The following is a 25,322-nucleotide window of genomic DNA, read 5'->3' on the forward strand; positions in this document are numbered from 1 at the left end:
TGTGTGGTGTCTGTGGGTCTACTACACCGTGGTTTTATTCTGAAAGTTTGTGTGGCGTCTGTGGGTTTACTACACCGTGGTTTCATTCTGAAAGCTTGTGTGATGTCTGTGGGTTTACTACACCGTGGTTTCATTCTGAAAGCTTGTGTGGTGTCTGTGGGTTTACTACACCCTGGTTTCATTCTGAAAGCTTGTGTGGTGTCTGTGGGTTTACTACACCGTGGTTTCATTCTGAAAGTTTGTGTGGTGTCTGTGGGTTTATTACACCGTGGTTTCATTCTGAAAGCTTGTGTGGTGTCTGTGGGTTTACTACACTGTGGTTTCATTCTGAAAGCTTGTGTGGTGTCTGTGGGTTTACTGCACCGTGGTTTCATTCTGAAAGCTTGTGTGGTGTCTGTGGGTTTACTACACCGTGGTTTCATTCTGAAAGTTTGTGTGGCGTCTGGTCTGTATTTCTCAACTATCAAGAAAACACAACTCAGCTTTTTGAACTGTTCTGAAGAATATGTTCTGAAAAACATAATTATTTGACTACAAAAGGAAAGGGAGGAGGCCCTGCCCACATTCAGGTAGACTTGGAACAACATCTCACTGCTGCAGTAAACTATTTTGTTGTTTTTAAGGAGTTCCAACTTCATCTTCAATGAGATTGCAAGCAACACGTCTGCATTCTTTTTTTTTTAAAGCTTAGGAACTTGGCAAGGAGATGAAACGTGAAAGTCTGTGATTCGCAGGGTAGCGTCTATGCGTGAGAGATTTCATGAGAGACGTCTTTTCATTTACCATGGAAGGAAAGGGAGACAAATCCTACCCGGCAAGGACGACCATATTTATTGGATTTACATCCAAACCAAAATTTGGACAGAGCCCAGTTTTTAAACCTCATCAGAGTTTGTTGGATTACAACCACTGAATATTAAATTGGCTGATAATCTTCCCATCAAAATGAGAAGCATTGTTTTGAACCCCAGGTGGCTCCAGAGTCATACAGTACTACACTAGTTCCACAGTGGTAGCCTAGCGATGCATATTTTAAACTATCGTGTCTTTTACCTTTGGGTTCCGACGAGGCATCCGACCGTGTGACAATTAGATGACAATTCATTCATGAGGAATATTTATAAAACATCCTCATGTGGACCTAACTTTCTTGTGAAGATTTAGAAGACCATTAGAAAACAGAGGCTGTAATGACAGATTTATCACAGTATCACTACTTTACCTGAGATCAATGTGCATTTCCCGTAATGTTGACAGTATAAACCACAATAGAATGATATACGTTACTTTGAGATATGCAAAACATTGATAAAGGTTGTATGGCACAGTATGCTCAGAATAAGAATATTTATCCAACTCTGGAAACCCCTGGATACCCGTTTGACTTCAATATGACCCTACAACTATCCAAGCACACTATTTGATTATTCTGGAAGAAGCACCATAAGGTTAACCATGAATACCTGTTGGAAATCTGCAAGGGCAGGAAGTTACATTTTTTTTGAGGGAAGTGTGTTTCAGTCTTCTGACAAGACCTGTATTGGCTTCAAATTGCTTTCTGTGACACCCGGCCCTGGTTATATTACCCAGGGCAGAAAACCATCTCAGGGAAAGAGTTGTCACCTTCAGAGTGATCTGTCCTACCGTCTGCCTGACAAAATACACTCTTTCTTTATCTCTCTATTTTTCCCTATCGCTTTCACTGTCCATTTCTCTCTCTCTGTGTATTCTCTCTCTCTCTCTCTCTCTCTCTCTCTCTCTCTCTCTCTCTCTCTCTCTCTCTCTCTCTCTCTCTCTCTCTCTCTCTCTCTCTCTCTTTCCATCAAACTCTTTTCCTCTCTCTCAATCCTTTAATATCTATTCCTCTCTCTCCTCTCCTCCCCATCTCTTCCTCCATCAAATCTCTTTTCTCTCTCTCTCACCCATCCTTTAATATCTATTCCTCTCTTCTCTCCCTCTCTCCTCCCCATCTCTTCCTCCCTCTCTCTTTCCTCCCTCCATCCCTCTCTCTCTCTCCTCTCTCTCCATCCCTCTCTTCCTCCTCTCTCTTCCTCCCTCTCACTCCATCCCTCTCTCTCTCTCTCTCTTCCCTCCCTCTCACTCCATCCCTCTCTCTCTCTCCATCCCTCTCTCTCTCTCTCTCTTCCTCCATCCCTCTCTCTCCATCCCTCTCTCTCCTCCCTCTCATCCCTCTCTCTCCTCTCTCACTCCATCCCTCTCTCTCTCTCCTCTCTCTCTCCCTCTCACTCCATCCCTCTCTCTCCTCTCTCTCTCTCTTCCTCCCTCTCTCCATCCCTCTCTCCCCTCTCTCTCTCCATCCCTCTCTCTCCCTCTCTCCTCTTCCTCTCTCACTCCATCCCCTCTCTCTCTCTCCATCCCTCTCTCTCTCTCTCTCTCTCCCTCTCACTCCATCCCTCTCTCTCCTCCTCCCTCTCTCTCTCTCTCTCTCTCCCTCTCTCCTCCCTCTCCATCCCTCTCTCTCTCTCCATCCATCCCTCTCTCTCTCTCTCTCTCTCTCTCTCTCTCTCTCTCTCTCTCTCTCTCTTCCTCCCTCTCACTCCATCCCTCTCTCTCTCTCTCTCTCTCTCCTCCCTCTCACTCCATCCCTCTCTCTCTCTCTCTCTCTCTCTCCTCTCTCCATCCTCTCTCTCTCTCTCTCTCTCTCTCTTCCTCCCTCTCACTCCATCCCTCTCTCTCTCTCTCTCTCTCTCCCTCTCTCTCTCTCTCTCTCTCTCTCTCTCTCTCTCTCTCTCCCTCTCTCTCCATCCCTCTCTCTCTCTTCCTCCCTCTCTCTCTTCCTCCCTCTCTCTCTCTCTTCCTCCTCTCACTCCATCCTCTCTCTCTCTCTCTCCTCCCTCTCACTCCATCCCTCTCTCTCTCTCTCTCTCTCTCTTCCTCCCTCTCACTCCATCCCTCTCTCTCTCTCGCTCTCCATTCTGTATAGATCAAACTGCTGCTGTGATTCTGCACTGTCTGATTTTCAATCAATTCCAAGAGCAGAACCTTTAACTGGTGTCTGCCTGCTCTGTCAGTCTTCAAAGTTGGGGAGAAAATGGATGTTCAAGTCAGCAGGGCTGGTGGGAGCTAGATTTCATTCAGCATTTACATTACAGTCAATGCTAATACTTTTTTTTCAGTCCAGTAAGATCTTTCTATGTAGTTATGAAGTGGTTTTGCACAAAGATTTTTAAGACTACAACAAAGTCTGAAGCCGTAACATTGTGTTAGCAATGTTCTGTAGCTGATCCCCTGTAATAGAGAGGGACTATCTGACATTGTGACTGTCCTGTAGCTGATCCCCTGTAACAGAGGGACTATCTGACATTGTGACTGTCCTGTAGCTGATCCCCTGTAACAGAGAGGGACTATCTGACATTGTGACTGTCCTGTAGCTGATCCCCTGTAACAGAGGGACTATCTGACATTGTGACTGTCCTGTAGCTGATCCCCTGTAACAGAGGGACTATCTGACATTGTGACTGTCCTGTAGCTGATCCCCTGTAACTGAGAGGGACTATCTGACATTGTGACTGTCCTGTAGCTGATCCCCTGTAACAGAGAGGGACTATCTGACATTGTGACTGTCCTGTAGCTGATCCCCTATAACAGAGAGGGACTATCTGACATTGTGACTGTCCTGTAGCTGATCCCCTGTAACAGAGAGGGACTATCTGACATTGTGACTGTTCTGTAGCTGATCCCCTGTAACAGAGAGGGACTATCTGACATTGTGACTGTTCTGTAGCTGATCCCCTGTAACAGAGAGGGACTATCTGACATTGTGACTGTCCTGTAGCTGATCCCCTGTAACAGAGAGGGACTATCTGACATTGTGACTGTCCTGTAGCTGATCCCCTGTAACAGAGAGGGACTATCTGACATTGTGACTGTCCTGTAGCTGATCCCCTGTAACAGAGGGACTATCTGACATTCTGACTGTTCTGTAGCTGATCCCCTGTAACAGAGAGGGACTATCTGACATTGTGACTGTCCTGTAGCTGATCCCCTGTAACAGAGGGACTATCTGACATTCTGACTGTCCTGTAGCTGATCCCCTGTAACAGATCCCCTGTAACAGGGGACTATCTGACATTGTGACTGTTCTGTAGCTGATCCCCTGTAACAGAGGGACTATCTGACATTGTGACTGTCCTGTAGCTGATCCCCTGTAACAGAGGGACTATCTGACATTCTGACTGTCCTGTAGCTGATCCCCTGTAACAGAGAGGGACTATCTGACATTGTGACTGTTCTGTAGCTGATCCCCTGTAACAGAGGGACTATCTGACATTGTGACTGTCCTGTAGCTGATCCCCTGTAACAGAGGGACTATCTGACATTGTGACTGTCCTGTAGCTGATCCCCTGTAACAGAGAGGGACTATCTGACATTGTGACTGTCCTGTAGCTGATCCCCTGTAACAGAGGGACTATCTGACATTGTGACTGTCCTGTAGCTGATCCCCTGTAACAGAGAGGGACTATCTGACATTGTGACTGTTCTGTAGCTGATCCCCTGTAACAGAGAGGGACTATCTGACATTGTGACTGTCCTGTAGCTGATCCCCTGTAACAGAGAGGGACTATCTGACATTGTGACTGTCCTGTAGCTGATCCCCTGTAACAGAGAGGGACTATCTGACATTGTGACTGTCCTGTAGCTGATCCCCTGTAACAGAGGGACTATCTGACATTCTGACTGTTCTGTAGCTGATCCCCTGTAACAGAGAGGGACTATCTGACATTGTGACTGTCCTGTAGCTGATCCCCTGTAACAGAGGGACTATCTGACATTCTGACTGTCCTGTAGCTGATCCCCTATAACAGAGAGGGACTATCTGACATTGTGACTGTTCTGTAGCTGATCCCCTGTAACAGAGGGACTATATGACATTGTGACTGTCCTGTAGCTGATCCCCTGTAACAGAGGGACTATCTGACATTGTGACTGTCCTGTAGCTGATCCCCTGTAACAGAGGGACTATCTGACATTGTGACTGTCCTGTAGCTGATCCCCTGTAACAGAGAGGGACTATCTGACATTGTGACTGTCCTGTAGCTGATCCTCTGTAACAGAGGGACTATCTGACATTGTGACTGTCCTGTAGCTGATCCCCTGTAACAGAGAGGGACAATCTGACATTGTGACTGTCCTGTAGCTGATCCCCTGTAACAGAGAGGGACTATCTGACATTGTGACTGTCCTGTAGCTGATCCCCTGTAACAGAGAGGGACTATCTGACATTGTGACTGTTCTGTAGCTGATCCCCTGTAACAGAGAGGGACTATCTGACATTGTGACTGTCCTGTAGCTGATCCCCTGTAACAGAGAGGGACTATCTGACATTGTGACTGTCCTGTAGCTGATCCCCTGTAACAGAGGGACTATCTGACATTGTGACTGTCCTGTAGCTGATCCCCTGTAACAGAGGGACTATCTGACATTGTGACTGTCCTGTAGCTGATCCCCTGTAACAGAGAGGGACTATCTGACATTGTGACTGTCCTGTAGCTGATCCCCTGTAACAGAGAGGGACTATCTGACATTGTGACTGTTCTGTAGCTGATCCCCTGTAACAGAGAGGGACTATCTGACATTGTGACTGTCCTGTAGCTGATCCCCTGTAACAGAGAGGGACTATCTGACATTGTGACTGTTCTGTAGCTGATCCCCTCTAATAGAGAGGGACTATCTGACATTGTGACTGTCCTGTAGCTGATCCCCTCTAATAGAGAGGGACTATCTGACATTGTGACTGTCCTGTAGCTGATCCCCTCTATGTAGCTGATCCCTTCTATGCTCACTTCGAGGAAAGCAACACTGAGCCATGCATGAGAGCACCAGCTGTTCCGGACGACTGTGTGATCACGCTTTCCGTAGCCGACCTGAGTAAGACCTTTAAACAGGTCAACGTACACAAGGCTGCGGGGCCAGACGGATTATGAGGACGTATGCTCCGGGCATGTGCTGACCAACTGGCAGGTGTCTTCACTAACATTTTCATCATGTCCCTGATTGTAATACCAACATGCTTCAAGCAGACCACCATAGTCCCTGTGCCCAAGAACACAAAGGCAATCTGCCTAAATGACTACAGACCCGTAGCACTCACGTCCGTAGCCATGAAGTGCTTTGAAAGGCTGGTAATGGCTCACATCAACACCATTATCACAGAAACCCTAGACCCACTCCAATTTGCATATCGCCCAAACAGATCCACAGATGATGCACTCCACACTGCCCTTTCACACATGGACAAAAGGAACACCTATGTGAGAATGCTGTTCATCGACTACAGCTCAGCGTTCAACATCATAGTACCCTCAAACTCATCACCAAGCTAAGGATCCTGGGGACTAAACACCTCCCTCTGCAACTGGATCCTGGACCTCCTGACAGGCCGCCCCCAGGTGGTGAGGGTAGGTAGAAATACATCTGCCACGCTGATCCTCAACACTGGAGCTCCCCAGGGGTGCGTGCTCAGTCCCCTCCTGTACTCCCTGTTCACCCACGACTGCATGGCCAGGCATGACTCCACACCATCATTAAGCTTGCTGACGACACAACAGTGCCTGATCACCGACAACGACGAGACAGCCTATAGGGAGGAGGTCAGAGACCTGGCCGGGTGGTGCCAGAATAACAAACTATCTCAACGTAACCAAGACTAAGGAGATGATTGTGGACTACAGGAAAAGGAGCACCGAGCACGTCCCCATTCTCATCGACGGGGCTGTAGTGGAGCAGTTCTAGAGCTTCAAAATCCTTGGTGTCCACATCAACAACAAACTAGATTGGTCCAAAGACACCAAGACAGTCGTGAAGAGGGAACGACAAAGCCTATTCCCCCTCAGGAAACTAAAAAGATTTGGCATGGGTCCTGAGATCCTCAAAAGGTTCTACAGTTGCAACATCGAGAGCATCCTGACCAGTTGCATCACTGCCTGGTACGGCAATTGCTCGGCCTCTGACCGCAAGGCACTTCAGAGGGTAGTGCGTACTGCCCAGTACATCACTGGGGCAAAGCTGCATGCCATCCAAGACCTCTACACCAGGCGGTGTCAGAGGAAGGCCCTAAGAATTGTCAAAGACCCCAGCCTCCCCAGTCATAGACTGTTCTCTCTACTACCGCATGGCAAGCAGTACCGGAGTGGTAAGTCTAGGACAAAACGGTTTCTCAACAGTTTTTACCCCTAAGCCATAAGACTCCTGAACAGGTAAGCAAATGGTTACCCAGACTATTTGCATTGTGTGCCACCCCCCAACCCCTCTTTTACGCTGCTGATACTCTCTGTTTATCTTATATGCATAGTCACTTTAACTATACATTCATATACATACTACCTCAATTGGTCCGACCAACCAGTGCTCCCAACATTGGCTATCTACATTGTGTCCCACCACCCGCCAACCCCGCTTTTTACGCTTGTCGTGGCAGAATCAGAATTCTTTAGGTAACATTTATAAATAAGATATTTTATTTATATTCATAAGCTTATGTGAGAAAAGTTACTTCGGCCCAGAGAGGGGAGAGGTCAGGTTAGTCTTATCTGTGAATGTGTCTAACTATTCCTAAACCATGTGAAGGGATGGTGTGATTAATGGGGAACCAGTTAGGTTGGCTCCACAATGTCTGTGTGCCAGTCACATCTCTCTGTAAGCTTGTCCAGGAGGGGGTGTATTTGATATATGCCATTGGATGAGGTAATGTTTTGGGTCCTAAGTGGTACCAAGAACGAGATAGGAGCTTTGGTTTAGGAGACCAAACTGAACGATAATTTATAGCTAATGCCCAGCTAATGCTATAAATTATGGGATAGTATTTTTTCTGGTAAAAGGTTCTTTGTATAATGTTCCTAAGATCTGTTATTCGTCATGTGAGTTTTGATGGGTGTGTCTTGGCTATAAATGATACTAAGGACTGTTTTGTAAGCACTCTCAGAGAATTCATTTATAGACACTGAATTGATCTGAGAGTCACAGGGCTATGGTGAAGCTCATATAATTAAAGATGGACTTTATGATAACGCTGACTTGTGTGTGGTTTGCTCTCTCATGATTTGGTAATACAGGAAATATCCACGACACACTTCTGCTACTCTCTGTTCATCATATATGCATAGTCACTTTAACCATACCTACATGTCAATAAGCCATGTCTAACAGGTGTCTGTTTATAGCCTTGCTACTCTTATTTCAAATGTCTTTTTACTGTTGTTTATTTTCTTTACTTACCTACACACACACACACACACACACACACACACACACACACACACACACACACACACACACACACACACACACAGACACACACACACACACACACACACACACACACACACACACACACACACACACACACACACACACACACACACACACACACACACACACACACACACACACACACACACACACACACACACACACACACACACACACACACACACACACACACACACACACACACACATATACCTTTTTTTTGCACCATTGGTTAGAGCCTGTAAGTAAGCATTTCACTGTAAGGTATACTACACCTGTTGTATTCAGCGCACGTGACAAATAAACTTCGATTTGATTTGATTTGAATAACTCACTACAGGTTAATGAGAAGGGTGTGCTTGAAAGGATGCTCATAACTCTGCAATGTTGGGTTGTATTGGAGAGAGTCTCAGTCTTAAATCATTTTCCACACCTAGTCTGTGCCTGTATTTAGTTTTAAAAAATGTATTAAAATAGCACATATTTTTGTCTTTGTATTATCTTTTACCATATCTAATGTGTTATATTCTCCTACATTAATATCACATTTCCACAAACTTCAAAGTGTTTCGCTTCAAACAGTATCAAGAATATGCATATCCTTGCTTCAGATCCTGAGCTACAGGCAGTTAGATTTGGATATGTCATTTTAGGTGAAAATTGAAAAAAAAGGTGTGGATCCTTAAGTGGGAGTTAGAGAGAATTTCACAAGCCAAAGCTAATTAGCGTCAGCGCAATGACTGAGACAGCAATTATGCTAACACTAGTTAGCAACTTCCTTCAAACTCCACGCAAAGACATAACAATGGTATCCACAAGTTCATCTGACTCTGGGGAATTAGGTAAAGGGCTTATTTGCCAACATCCTGAAGTAGCCTCTCCATTGAAATCATGCTGTATGGGTTATAGGCGGATGTAAGACGCCATATTATTCTGTCTTCGGGAGATATTCATTTGCCAATTAACTCAACATGTAAGGTTTATAAGAAGAGGAAGGATTAGGGCCCAGATCCTTTGTAATTGGCTCCGTTGGGCCAAAGTCTTAGAAACAACAGGGATGCGTTCCAAATGTAACCCTATTCTCTATATAGTGCACTATTTTTGACCAGAGCCCCATAGGGACTAGGCTGATATTTGGGACGCAAGCTTAGAAATAACAGGCTTCGGAAACAAGGCAGACTTCATTAAGGGTAAGTTGACATTGAAGGGTGGGGGCCTGGGTAAGAAAGACAACATGTTATCCAATACAATGCTACGTCAGGTGTTGACAACAGAGTGGAATGTCAGTTTGTATTTCCATATTTCCATGAAATCGTGCTCACTCTGTGTGCGGTATGTAATGCACGTGTTGGCCCAGTTATAACACTCTTGGTTATGACAATCGGGACTCTGTTGGGAGTCTTTCATTGGCTCTGCAGAAAGCAGATAGTTGTGTAAAGTCAGTCTGATGAGAGTCTGGATAGGCTTTAAAAACCTGTTCCTTTCCATCAGCCTCAGTCCACGGCCATGTACCTCAACCACACATCCTCGTTCTACTGCGGAGTCAACACCTACCTGCAGCTATGCGCTTCATCCAAAGTCATTCTCTTGGTCCCCGGCTTCGGTCTCAACGTCTTTATCCTGACCTCGCTGATCTCCTGCCTGCTCAGCCGACGCAGTAAGATACGGAGCAACGTGGCCGTCTTCATCCTAGGCAGCACCATCTGTAACCTGGTCAACCTCAGGTGAATTTCCCCCTTACTATGTGAAGCACGTTATTAACTAAGTTTATACCGACAGCCCAATTCTGATATTTTGCACAATGGTACACTAATTAGTGGCAAAAAAAGATCCGAATTGGGCTGCCTGTGTGAACGCAGCCTTTAAGCTACTGGAAAAGCGATTCATAAACCCAGTCAATTATGAATGTTTGTATTACTAGCCTTTGGCCTCTAATTATCCACTGGAGGACCCATGGACGTTGGGCTCTGGGCGAGGGGCTCTGTGAGGTCATGGTCACCGTCAAGCAACTGACTTCCTCAGGTAATTCCTTAACGTTGTAATGTGTGCTATTATTCTTTGAAATGTGTAACCACTTTCTACCTTTTCACTCAAGTCACATTTTCATTTAGTCATTCAGTTTGACTGGAAGTTAGGATTCGCCACTTGATATTATTTCCTTAGCTGTGGAATGCTGAATGTCAATGATTCTATCATTTGTTCTGTCTGTATTTTGTATTTTCTTGCAATAATTGAATAAAAACATCTCTTGTTCAGCTTCCTACCACTACGTCTCCTTCATCTCCTTCTCCATCTACCTGACGGTGGTGTGTGACTGTGGTCGTCTGGTGAACAGCAGGGCGCTCCTGGCCCTGGAGCTGCTCTTCCCCCTCCTCCCTGTGGGGTTGAAGGAGCTGATCCAGTGGGTCCTAGGGAGCAGGGTGGAACACCTGGACCCCGTCAACCACACATGCTTCTCCTATATCAATGATAGAGTCATGAGGGTTCTCACGCTGGTCAAGGTATTTATCAGTGTTGTTGTATTGTGGGATTTATTGATGCTACCTGATGATATGTTGTTTATCTATCTACCTACCTATCTATTCAAGATCGCAGTGTTCCTGCCATTCAACCTCTATTTCTACGCTCATGTGCTGCATACGATTTTCAAGAGCGCCAAGGTGATGCACCGGAGCCAGGCGGTCAATAAGAAGCTGGCCAAGGTGTTTAGTGTCATATCTCTGATTACACTACTGGCACATATTCCTGGTGAGTGACTGATAACTAACTAGTCTTTTGTCTTCTCCTTGACCTCATAACTAACTAGTATCTTGTCTTCTCCTTGACCGGGACAATTTTTTTGTGGAGATTTTATCATGTGCCTTATGTGCTGCATTGTATTGGTTAGAACTATCACTGCATTGTCTTGTATTGGTTAGAACTATCACTGCATTGTCTTGTAATGGTTAGAACTATCACTGCATTACCCAGTATTGGTTAGAACTATCACAGCATTGTTTTGTATTGGTTAGAACTATCACTGCATTGCTTTGTATTGGTTATAACTATCACTGCATTGTTTTGTATTGGTTATAACTATCACTGCATTGTCCTGTATTGGTTAGAACTATCACTGCATTGTCCTGTATTGGTTAGAACTATCACTGCATTGTCTTGTATTGGTTAGAACTATCACTGTATTGTCTTGTATTGGTTAGAACTATCACTGTATTGTCTTGTATTGGTTAGAACTATCACTGCATTGTCTTGTATTGGTTAGAACTATCACTGTATTGTCTTGTATTGGTTAGAACTATCACTGTATTGTCTTGTATTGGTTAGAACTATCACTGCATTGTCTTCTATTGGTTAGAACTATCACTGTATTGTCTTGTATTGGTTAGAACTATCACTGCATTGTCTTGTATTGGTTAGAACTATCACTGCATTGTCTTGTATTGGTTAGAACTATCACTGTATTGTCTTGTATTGGTTAGAACTATCACTGTATTGTCTTGTATTGGTTAGAACTATCACTGTATTGTCTTGTATTGGTTAGAACTATCACTGCATTGTCTTGTATTGGTTAGAACTATCACTGTATTGTCTTGTATTGGTTAGAACGATCACTATTTTCTTGTTGAAGACCTTTTCAGTAGATACTGTGATAAACCTGTATATTACATTCTGAGCGATGCAGAAACTTTGAAACTGTTGACCTCTCTCTCTCTATAGGTGGGATATTCACTCTGATGAAGGAACCCACAGTGTGCCAGGAGATGGTGGAAGAGTTTCTGCTAGACCTTCCTCTCTTCTCCAGCCCCATCGTACTGCTATGTATGAATAAAGAGCTGCAGACCCACTGTGTAACACTGCTGAAGCGTAAACCTGTGTCCTGCAGCAGGAAAGACCAGACAGGGATCAAGACTGATGAGCAACACAAGCGTCTGACAGTTGGAGAAACAGCGGTCACCACTGAGTCTGGTATGTGAGGAATTGGTATATTTTTCATCCAAATGCACTTTTAAAAAATGATGATGGAAAATAATAAATAAATACATAATAAAACAGAAATCCATGTGTTTTAATCACTGTCCTAAAAGTGTAGAGATTGTAGAATGTATATTATATTTGTCACATTGTAACATATAATTGGTTAACATTCCATTAGAAATGGTGCAACTACACAAAAGACAACCTCTGAGAGTATCAAGTGATGAGAGAGGGCCTGGCTCTGCTACTGGTTATCTTCCAGTGGTCATATAGTGCTCTCTAGTGGAAACAGATTAGACTTAATGTCCACGGAAAATATCATGGAGGATCCTGTTCATGTTCATTTGATTGATGTGGATGAAGCAACAATATTCCTACTAGATAGTATCACTGGTTTTACTGCATGGCCTTTGTCAAATGTACTTCAGAACAGGCTATGAGAGAAATTGTTATACAGATTATTATACTATATTACCATGAAGCAGTAATAAATATTCTGTTTTGGAGGCTGACAGCAGTGGTGGAAAAAGTACCCAATTGTGATACTTGAGAAAAAATTTGATAGAAAATTACTCAAGTAAAAGTTAGTCACCCAATAAAATACTACCTGAGTAAAAGTCTGAAAGTATTTGGTTTTAAATATACAGTACCAGTCAAAAGTTTGGACACAGCTACTAATTCCAGGGTTTTTCTATATTTTGAACTGTAGAATAATTGTAGAATAATAGTGACATCAAAACTCTGAAGTAACACAAATGGAATCATGTAGTAACCAAAAAATGTGTTAAACAAATGTAAATATTTTTTTATATTTGAGATTCTTAAAAGCAGCCACCCTTTGGCTTGATGACAGCTTTGCACAGTCTTGGCATTCTCTCACCCAGCTGTGTTGTGACAACTGATTGGCCTCCAACTGCTCTTAAACGCTAGTACAACTAAATGCATGCTCTTCAACCGATCGCTGCCCGCACCCGCTTTCCCGACTATTATCACTACTCTGGATGGTTCTGACTGAGAATATGTGGACAACTACAAGTACCTATGTGTCAGGCTAGACTGTAAACTCTCCTTCCAGACTCATATTAAGGATCTCCAATCCAAAATTAAATCTAGAATCGGCTTCGCAACAAAGCCTCCTTCACTCACTGCGCCAAACATACCCTTGTAAAACTGACTATCCTACCGATCCTCGACTTCGGCAATGTCATTTACAAAATAGCCTCCAACACTCTACTCAGCAAGCTGGATGCAGTCTATCACAGTGCCATCCGTTTTGTCACCAAAGCCCCATATACCACCCACCACTGCGACCTGTATGTTCTCATCGGCTGGCCCTTGCTACACACAGTCCCTCTGACTCCAGGTCATCTATAAGTCTTTGCCAGGTAAAGCTCCGCCTTATCTCAGCTCACTGGTCACCATAGCAACACCCACCCGTAGCACAGCTCCAGCAGGTATATCTCACTGATCATCCCCAAAGCCAACACCTCCTTTGACCGCCTTTCCTTCCAGTTCTCTGCTGCCAATGACTGGAACAAATTGCAAAAATCGCTCAAGTTGGAGATTTATATCTCCCTCACTAACTTTGAGCATCAGCTATCTGAGCAGCTTACCGATCGCTGCAGCTGTACATAGCCCATCTGTAAAATACTTGCACATCATCATCTGCACATCTATCACTCTATTACTGTAATTACTTCACTACTATGGCCTATTTATTGCCTTACCTCCTCACGCCATTTGCACACACTGTATATATATTTTTATATTGTGTCATTGACTGTACGTTTGTTTATGTGTAAATCTGTGTTGTTTTTTGTCGCACTGCTTTGCTTTATCTTGACCAGGTCGCAGTTGTAAATGAGAACTCGTTCTCAACTAGCCTACCTGGTTAAATAAAGGTGTTCTCAACTAGCCTACCTGGATAAATAAAGGTGTTCTCAACTAGCCTACCTGGTCAAATAAAGGTGTTCTCAACTAGCCTACCTGGTTAAATAAAGGTGACATAAAAAAGTATATTAAAAAAGGGGTGGTATACAGTAGATAGCACAGCTCAAATAAGTGACGAGAAATGACAGAAATGACAGGAAAGGTGGAGTTACCTCTGCTGCAGAGGATAAGTTCATTAGAGTTAAGTGCTCATCAGATTACAGCCCAAATAAATGCTTCAGTGTTCAGGTAACAGACATAGCTGAACATCAACTGCATAAATCAGCCCTTGATTGTCGAATTGCTGCAAAGAAACCACTACTAAAGGACACCGATAATAAGAAGAGACTTGCTTGGGCCAAGAAACAAGAACAATGGACATTAGACCAGTGGAAATCTGTCCTTTGGTCTGATGAGTCCAAATTTGAGATTTTTGGTTCCAACCACCGTGTCGTTGTGAGACGCAGAGTAGATGAATGGATGATCTACGCATGTGTGGTCCCCACTTTGGAGCATGGAGGAGGTGTGATGGTGTGCGGGTGCTTTGCTGGTGACACTGTCTGTGATATATTTAGAATAATAGGCACACTTAACCTTGGCTACCACAGCATTCTGCGGTGATATGCCATCCCATCTGGTTTGCACTTAGTGGGACTATCATTTGTTTTTCAACCGGACAATGACCCAACACACACCTCCAGGCTGTGTAAGGCCTATTTGACTAAGAAGGAGAGTGATGGAGTGCTGCATCAGATGACTAGGCCTCCACAGTCACCCGACCTCAACCCAATTGAGATGGTTTGGGATGAGTTGGCCCGCAACCTACAAGTGCTCAGCATATGTGGGAACTTCTTTTAGACTGTTGGAAAAGCATTCCAGGTGGAGCTGGTTGAGAGAATGCCAAGAGTGTGCAAAGCTGTCATCAAGGCAAAGGGGGCCACTTTGAATAATCTAAAATATATTTGGATTTGTTTAACACTTTTTTGGTTACTACATGATTCCATACGTGATATTTCATAGTTTTGATGTCTTCACAATTATTCTACACTAAAATAAAATAAAGAAAAACCTTTGAATGAGTAGGTGTCCAAACATTGGACTGGTACTGTATTTACGTGTGAAAGTTAAAGTAAAAATATGAATTATTTAAAATGGCTTATCTTAAGCAAACCAGACAGCACATTTGTATTACAGATAGCCAGAGTCACACTCAAACCCTAAAACATAATTTACAAATGAAGCATTTGTGTTTAGTCAGTCCGCCAGATCAGAGGCAGTAGGGATGACCAGGGATGTTATCTTTAATAAATGGACCATTTTCCTGTCCTGCTAAACATTCAAAATTTAACTAGTACTTTTTGGGTGTCAGGGAGAATGTATGGAGTAAAAAGTACATTATTTTTTTTTGTAATATAGAGAAGTAAAAATGAAAGTTGTCAAAAAAAATAAGAGTAATGTAAAGTACAGATACCCCCCAAAAACTACGTAATTGTACTTTAAAGCATTATTACTTCAGTACTTTACACCACTGCCAATTAATTAAGCCTGTTTATGAATACACTAGGAGGCTAGTATCTGCTACATTTATGCCTTTACTAGACTATGGGGAAATTTTATATATGAATGCTTCTGCTCAGAGTTTGAGCTCAATTGACACCCTTTACCATGGCGCATTGGGATTTATTTTAAACTGCGAAATCCTTACTGCACTTTATATACCAACGGTTGGCTGGCCTTCTCAGCCTTCTCAGTCACTGGTATACTTTTATTTGCAAAGACATTTTGGGTTTACTATCTTTTTATTCAGGCATTTTTATTGTTCAGAAATGTGGTGGGTCGTCTCTTTGTTCGCAGGACTTTATCCTGCTAACTGTTACAAATGTCAGAATTGAATTTGGTAAAAGGGCTTTTATGTACTCTGCGCCATCGGCTTGGAACGCCTTACAAAATACTTTTAACCTGGAAGAACTTGTCCCGATTGGTGTTTTTAAATAACTGATGAAGGACTTTGAGACTGATTCCCTGACCTGTCAATGTTATTAATTTGCTGTTTTATGATTTTGTTATATTCTATGGTTTTCACTAGATTACTTGTAGTTTTTATGTTGTCTTTCTGTAATTGTGTAATGACTTGGTGCTGCCTATCCTGGCCAGGACGCTCTTGAAAAGAGATTTCAAATCTCAATGAGACCTTCCTGGTTAAATAAAGGTTAAATCCTATAAAATACATCAACAGCTGTTCATTCTGACTGTGCTTTCAGCTAATCCATAGACACTGATCTCAGGTCGCCTAATGGTTTAGGATAGGAATTGAGGAAGATCAACTGATCCTAGATCTGTACCTAAAGACAGCTTATTCTTGCCAAATTCTACGGATGCATGGTTGGATATATACACTAGATGGTGTAGTCTACCTAAAATTGAGACTTGCTCATGGTCGAGGTGTAGATTTACACTGAGTGTATTTAAAACAATAGGAATCCATAACCTTCAGAACAGCCTCAATTCGTCAGGGCATTGGAATCTACAAGGTGTTGAAAGCGTTCCACAGGGATGCTGACCCTTGTTGACTCCAATGCATAACACAGTTGTATCAAGTTGGCTGGATGTCCTTTGAGTGGTGGACCATTCTAGATACACACAGGAAACTGTTGAGCGTAAAAACCACGCAGCGTTGCACATCTTGACACGAAGCGGTGCACCATGTACCTACTACCATACCCTGTTCAACAGCACAAAAATATTTTCTCTTGCCCATTCATCCACTGAATGGCACACACAGACAATCCGTGTCTCAATTGTCTCAAGGCTTAAAAATCATTATTTAGCCCGTCTCGTCCCCTTGATCTACACTGATTGAAGTAGATTTAACAGGTGAACTCAATAAGGGATCATAGCTTTCAACTGGATTCACCTGGTCAGTCGTTGTAAATGTTGTGTACACTCAGTGTACATAGAAAACTGATATGGATTCAGTCTGAGGGACAATGTTGAAGGAAAATGTATATACATATCCATATGCTTTCACACACACACACACACACACACACACACACACACACACACACACACACACACACACAGTATAATTAATATAAACGTTTCCTTGTGTTTGATACCATTCCATTCACGTAGCTACTATTGTGAGCCGTCCTCCCCTCACCAGCCTCCTGTGGTATCTCTAATAGGCCGCCACTAGCCTGTGTGACCCTTGACCCTGTTAATTTCCCATGGGACCTCTCTAACACACACAGCATATAGAACATGGTAATTACTGACCATTATGTTAACTAGCTGAACTGCAATTCCAATATTATGAAGGTACTATAGCTGGGAACACATTGGTTTACAATATTATGAAGGTACTATAGCTGGGAACACATTGGTTTACAATATTATGAAGGTACTACAGCTGGGAACACATTGGTTTACAATATAATGAAGGTACTATAGCTGGGAACACATTGGTTTACAATATTATGAAGGTACTATAGCTGGGAACACATTGGTTTACAATATTATGAAGGTATTATAGCTGGGAACACATTGGTTTACAATATTATGAAGGTACTATAGCTGGGAACACATTGGTTTACAATATTATGAAGGTACTATAGCTGGGAACACATTGGTTTACAATATTATGAAGGTACTATAGCTGGGAACACATTGGTTTACAATATAATGAAGGTACTATAGCTGGGCCCTCGTTGGTTTACTGCAGTAGATGATTGGTGCAGTGCAGCTGTAAGAGAGAGAGTAGCCAAAGCACGTGAGGGACAGGAAGAGACATGAGTTACTGTCTTGTTGTGCGTTTGAGGAAGTGTCTTTTTGTGGTTTTTATTCAACACACCAAATATGTTTATACACTTAACACAAATAGAAACGCAACATTTAAAGAGTTGGTCCCATGTTTCATGAGCTGAAAGAAAATATTCCAGGAATGTTCTATACACACAAAAAGCTTATTTCTCTCAAATGTTGTACACCAATTTGCTTACATCCCTGTTAGAGAGCATTTCTCCTTTCCCAAGACAATCCATCCACTTGACAGGAGTGGCATATCAAGAAGCTGATTAAACATCATGATCATTACACAGGTACACCTTGTGCTGGGACAATAAAAGGCCACTCTAAAATGTACAATTTGTCACACAACACAATGTCGCAGATGTGTCAAGTGGCGCAGCGGTCTAAGGCACTGCATATCAGTACAAGAGGCGACACTACAGCCCCTGGTTTGAATCCACGCTGTATCCCTCTGGCTGTGATTGGGAGTCCCATAGGGTGGCGCACAATTGGCCCAGCATCGCTGGGGTAGGCCCCCATTGTAAATATGAATTTGTTCTTAACTGACTTGCCTGGTTAAATTTTAAAATTAAATATCGTTTTGAGGGAGAGTGCAATTGGTATGCTGACTGCATTAATGTCCACCAGAGCTGTTGCCAGAGTAAATTTCTCTACCATAACCCATCTCAAAGTTTCAGAAAATTTACGAGCATGTCCAGCCGGCCTCACAAACACTGACCACATGTTTGGCACTCTGTGTGAGAGTGGTTTGCTGAAGCTAACATTGTAAACAGGCAGCCCCATGGTGGCTTTGGGATTATAGTATGGGCAGGAATAAGCTATGGAGAACGAACACAATTGCATTTTATCGATGGCAATTTGAATGCACAAAATTAGTGTTTTTTTATTTTTTATTTATTCACCTTTATTTTTCCAGGTAGGCCAGGTGAGAACACCTTTATTTAACCAGGTAGGCTAGTTGAGAACAAGTTCTCATTTACAACTGTGACCTGGCCAAGATAAAGCAAAGTAGTGCGACACAAACAACAACACAGAGTTACACATGGGATAAACAAACATACAGTCAATAACACAATAGAAAAAGTATATGTACAGTGTGTGCAAATGAAGTAAGATAAGGGAGAAAAGGCAATAAATAGGCCATAGTGGCGAAATAATTACAATTTAGCATTTAAACACTGGAGTGATAGATGTGCAGAAGATGAATGTGCAAGTAGAGATACTGGGGTGCAAAGGAGCAAAAAATAAATAACAGTATGGGGATGAGGTAGTTGGATGGGCTATGTACAGTTGGGCTATTTTCAGACGGGCTATGTACAGTTGCAGTGATCTGTGAGCTGCTCTGACAGCTGATGCTTAAAGTTAGTGAGGGAGATATGAGACTCCAGCTTCAGTGATTTTTGCGATTCGTTCCAATTCGTGGCAGTAGAGAACTGGAAGGAAAGGCGGCCAAAGGAGGATTTGGCTTTGGGAGTGACCAGTGAGATATACCTGCTGGAGCACGTGCTATGGGTGGGTGCTGCTATGGTGACCAGTGAACTGTGATAAGGCGGGGTTTTATCTAGCAAAGACTTAGATGACATGGAGCCAGTGTGTTTGGCGACAAATATGAAGCGAGGGCCAGCCAACGAGAGCATACAGGTCGCAGTGGTGGGTGGTATATGGGGCTTTGGTGACAAAACGGATGGCACTGTGATAGACTGCATCCAATTTGCTGAGTAGAGTGTTGGAGGCTATTTTGTAAATGACATCGCCAAAGTCAAGGATCGGTAGGATAGTCAGTTTTACGAGGGTATGTTTGGCAGCATGAGTGAAGGATGCTTTGTTGCGAAATTGGAAGCCGTTTCTAGATTTAATTTTGGATTGGAGATGCTTAATGTGAGTCTGGAAGTAGAGTTTACAGTCTAGCCAGACACCTAGGTATTTGTAGATGTCCACATATTCTAAGTCAGAACAGTCCAGAGTAGTGATGCTGGACGGGTGGGCAGGTGCTGGTAGCGATCGGTTGAATAGTATGCATTTAGTTTTACTTGCATTTAAGAGCGGTTGGAGGCCATGGAAGGAGAGTTGTATGTCTTTGAAGCTCAACTGGAGGTTAGTTAACACACTGTCCAAAGAAGGGCCAGAAGTATTCAGAATGGTATCGTCTGTGTAGAGGTGGATCAGAGAATCACCAGCAGCAAGAGCAACATCATTGATATATACAGAGGAAAGAGTCGCCACGAGAATTTAACCCTGTGGCACCCCATAGAAACTGCCAGAGGTCCAGACAACAGGCCCTCTGATTTTACACACTGAACTCTGTCTGAGAAGTAGTTGGTGAACCAGGCGAGGCAGTCATTTGAGAAACCAAGGCTGTTGAGTCTGCTGATAAGAATGTGGTGATTGACAGAGTCGAAAACCTTGGCCAGGTCTATGAATACAGCTGCACAGTATTGTCTCATATTGATGGAGGTTATGATATCCAGGTTGTGCGTGGTTGAGGTCCTAAGGCCCATTGTGAGGCTAATTTATTTTAAGCTTTATGTGACCAACAGATGCATATCTGTATTGCTAAGTCATGTGAAATCCATAGATTAGGGCCTAATGAATTTATTTAAATTGACTGATTTCCTCAAAGGAACTGTAACTCAGTAAAAATCTAAGGGAGGATATGCCAGTGCATATAGCAGGTAGCAGATATGTGGGTACACTGCATTAGCTGCCTGGCTGGTCTCTTCTCATTCTCCAGCCTCCTCCCTGTATTGGCCTAAATGTTAGCGAATTTTCTTATTAATACGTGTAATTATATCTCACTTTTCTGTGTAATACAAGTGTGCTACTGGCTATTTGCTGGGGGAAAATTACATTTCCTGAGAGAAAAAAATACATGACCAAAGGTATGTGGACACCTGCTCGTGGAACATCTCATTCCAAAATCATAGGGATTTAATATGGAGTTGCTGCTATAACAGCCTCCGCTCTTCTGGGAAGGCTTTCCATTAGATGTTGGATTATTTCTACGTGGACTTGCTTCCGTTCAGCCACAAGAGCATTAGTGAGGTCTGGCACGAATGTTGGGCGATTAGGCCTGACTCGCAGTCGCCGTTCCAATTCATCCCAAAGATGTTTGATGGGGTTGAGATCAGGGCTCTGTGGAGGCCAGTCATGTTCTTCCACACCGATCTCGACAAACCATTTATGTATGGACCTGGCTTTGTGCACGGGGGCATTGTCATGCTGATACAGGAAAGGGCCTTCCCCAAACTGTTGCCACAAAGTTGGAAGCACAGTATCATTTACAATAGCAATCTATGCTGTAGCATTCAGATTTCCCTTCACTGGAACTAAGGGGCCTTGCCCTGAAAAACAGCCCCAGACCATTATTCCTCCTCCACCAAACTTTATAGTTGGCACTATGCATTCGGGCACGTAGCATTCTCCTGGCATTTGCCGAACATCATCACTCGAGAGAACGCTTTTCCACTACTCCAGAGTCCAATGGAGGCAAGCTTTACACCAATCCAGCCAATACTTGGTATTGCGCATGGTGATCTCAGGCTTGTGTGCAGCTGCTCGGCCATGGAAATCATTTCATGAAGCTCCCAACGAACAGTTCTTGTGCTGACGTTGCTCCCAGAGGCAGTTTGGAACTCGGCAGTGAGTGTTGCAACAGAGGATAGACGATTTTTACGTGCTACGCACTTCAGCACACGACGGTCTGGTTCTGTGAGCTTGCGTGGCCTACCACTTCGCGTCTGAACCGTTGTTGCTCCTAGACATTTCCGCTTCACAATAACAGCATTTATAGTTGAACGGTGTAACTCTTGCAGGACAGAAATTTGACGAACTGACTTGTTGGAAAAGTGTGATCTTATGACAGTGCCACGTTGACAGTCACTGAGCTCTTCAGTACGGGCCATTCTACTGCCAATGTTTGTCTATGGAGATTGCATGACTGTGTGCTTGATTTTATACACCTGTCAGCAACGGGTGTGGCTGAAAAAGTCGAATCCATTAATTTGAAGAGGTGTCCACATACTTTTGAACAGTCAATGTAACCACATTACATCAACACCATTCTCGCCTTGCCTTGTGACTGAGACGTTTACACATCCGACAGAACACCAAATCTTATTTTCTTTTGAATTCAAATTACATTTACAATTTTATATAATCATGTGAAATTTCTTCCCTGTCAGGGGGTTACATAAAATCTTTCTTCGAATCAAAGAATAATTTTCAGGCACCCGACAGCAAGTGTCTTCAGTTGCCTAGCAACTCAGTCTGCGGTGCGGGCTAACTTGGTGAAATGGTCTGGTTGGTTTGAGGTAAATCAGGGGGGGCAATCTGATTTTAAAATAGGTTGTATGTGGGAGGATAAACTCAAACTTTACAACAGCACAGTATACAGTTCTCCCAATTAGGATTTGGATACCTATTGCTAAATAACATACAGATACTATGTTTGAGATATTCCAAGATATTCATAGTGCCAGAATAGAACAGAATATTTGATTGTCAGAGGATGGACATTTCCCTTACTACTAGAGGCCATTGTACACAGCAAGGTATAAAAAGAAAAATGACAGTGTAACAGATAGCAAAATAGCTATTGCTCGAACACACATACTTGCCTAAAATAGATGTGTATTAGAGTAATGCACATTTGTTTAAGCAAGAGAAACAAAAGGAATGACACTGGAACTATAAAAATGTTGTTCTCTCCAACATTTAGATGGTAAAACAGACCTTCATATCCATCACACATGTAGATGGTAAAACAGACCTTCATATCCATCACACATGTAGATGGTAAAACACATGTAAACTCACATCCATCACACATGTATTCATATCCATCACACATGTAGATGGTAAAACAGACATTCATATCCATCACACATGTAGATGGTAAAACAGACATTCATATCCATCACACATGTAGATGGTAAAACAGACATTCATATCCATCACACATGTAGATGGTAAAACAGACAGATGGTTAAACATTCATATCCATCACACATGTAGATGGTAAAACAGACATTCATATCCATCACACATGTAGATGGTAAAACAGACATTCATATCCATCACACATGTAGATGGTAAAACAGGCCTTCACATCCATCACACATGTAGATGGTAAAACAGACATTCATATCCATCACACATGTAGATGGTAAAACAGACATTCATATCCATCACACATGTAGATGGTAAAACAGACATTCATATCCATCACACATGTAGATGGTAAAACAGGCCTTCACATCCATCACACATGTAGATGGTAAAACAGACCTTCACATCCATCACACATGTAGATGGTAAAACAGACCTTCACATCCATCACACATGTAGATGGTAAAACAGACCTTCATATCCATCACACATGTAGATGGTAAAACAGACCTTCATATCCATCACACATGTAGATGGTAAAACAGACCTTCACATCCATCACACATGTAGATGGTAAAACAGACCTTCATACCCATCACACATGTAGATGGTAAAACAGGCCTTCACATCCATCACACATTCTGCCTTCTGTCTGTACTGGGTCTGAAGTTCAAATGTATGCAGATGATACAGTGATATATGTGCATGCAAAGAGCAAACAACAAGCTGCACAAGAACTCACTACTGTAATGGTCCAGGTTACAAAGTGGCTCAGTGACTCGTGTTTGCATCTCAATGTGAAAAAAACTGTTTGCATGTTCTTCACAAAGAGGGCAACAGATGCTACTGAGCCAGATGTCTATGTGTCAGGGGAGAAGCTTCAGGTGGTATCCGATTTTAAGTACCTTGGCATCATACTTGATTCCAACCTCTCTTTTAAAAAGCATGTGAAAAAGGTAATTCAAATAACTAAATTCAATCTAGCTAATTTCCGATTTATACGAAATTGTTTGACTACAGAGGTAGCAAAACTGTACTTCAAATCTATGATACTCCCCCACTTAACATACTGCTTGACTAGTTGGGCCCAAGCTTGCTGTACAACATTAAAACCTATTCAGTCTGTCTACAAACAGGCTCTCAAAGTGCTTGATAGGAAGCCCAATAGCCATCATCATTGTCACATCCTTAGAAAGCATGAGCTCTTGAGTTGGGAAAATCTTGTGCAATACACCGACGCATGTCTTGTATTCAAGATCCTTAATGGCCTGGCTCCCCTCCACTCAATATTTTTGTTAAACAGAAAACCCAGACATATGGCAGCAGATCCACAAGGTCTGCCATGAGAGGTGACTGTATAGTTCCCCTAAGGAAAAGCACCTTTAGTAAATCTGCATTCTCTGTGAGAGCTTCCCATGTCTGGAATACACTGCCATCAGACACACATAACTGCACCACATATCACACTTTCACAAAATGCTTGAAGACCTGGCTGAAGGTCAATCAGATTTGTGAACATGGTCCCTAGCTGTGTGTTGCCGCTTTCCATGTTGTCTGTTGTCTGTAGTTTGTGAGGTGTGGAAACACTTTGTTGCTTTTATGAATTTTGTCTTGCTGCTTTTTGTTCTATGTTGCTCTGTCTGTATGCTATGTCTTGCTTGTCCTATGTTGCTATGTCTTGCTTGTTCTATGGTGCTATTGTCTATATTGTAATTGTTTTTAATAACCTGCCCAGGGACTGCGGTTGAAAATTAGCCGGCTGGCTAAAACCAGCACTTTTACTGAAACGTTGATTAATGTGCACTGTCCCTGTAAAAATAAAATGAACTAAACTAAACTAAAAAACATGTAGATGGTAAAACAGACCTTCACATCCATCACGACATGTAGATGGTAAAACAGACCTTCACATCCATCACACATGTAGATGGTAAAACAGACCTTCACATCCATCACGACATGTAGATGGTAAAACAGACCTTCATATCCATCACACATGTAGATGGTAAAACAGACCTTCACATCCATCACGACATGTAGATGGTAAAACAGACCTTCACATCCATCACACATGTAGATGGTAAAACAGACCTTCATATCCATCACACATGTAGATGGTAAAACAGACCTTCACATCCATCACGACATGTAGATGGTAAAACAGACCTTCACATCCATCACGACATGTAGATGGTTAAACAGGCCTTCATATCCATCACACATGTAGATGGTAAAACAGGCCTTCACATCCATCACACATGTAGGTGGTAAAACAGACCTTCACATCCATCACACATGTAGATGGTAAAACAGGCCTTCACATCCATCACACATGTAGATGGTTAAACAGGCCTTCATATCCATCACACATGTAGATGGTTAAACAGGCCTTCATATCCATCACACATGTAGATGGTAAAACAGGCCTTCATATCCATCACACATGTAGATGGTAA

The sequence above is a fragment of the Oncorhynchus nerka genome, linkage group LG5 (assembly GCF_034236695.1).
Source record: "Oncorhynchus nerka isolate Pitt River linkage group LG5, Oner_Uvic_2.0, whole genome shotgun sequence".
In the NCBI taxonomy this organism is placed as follows: domain Eukaryota; kingdom Metazoa; phylum Chordata; class Actinopteri; order Salmoniformes; family Salmonidae; genus Oncorhynchus; species Oncorhynchus nerka.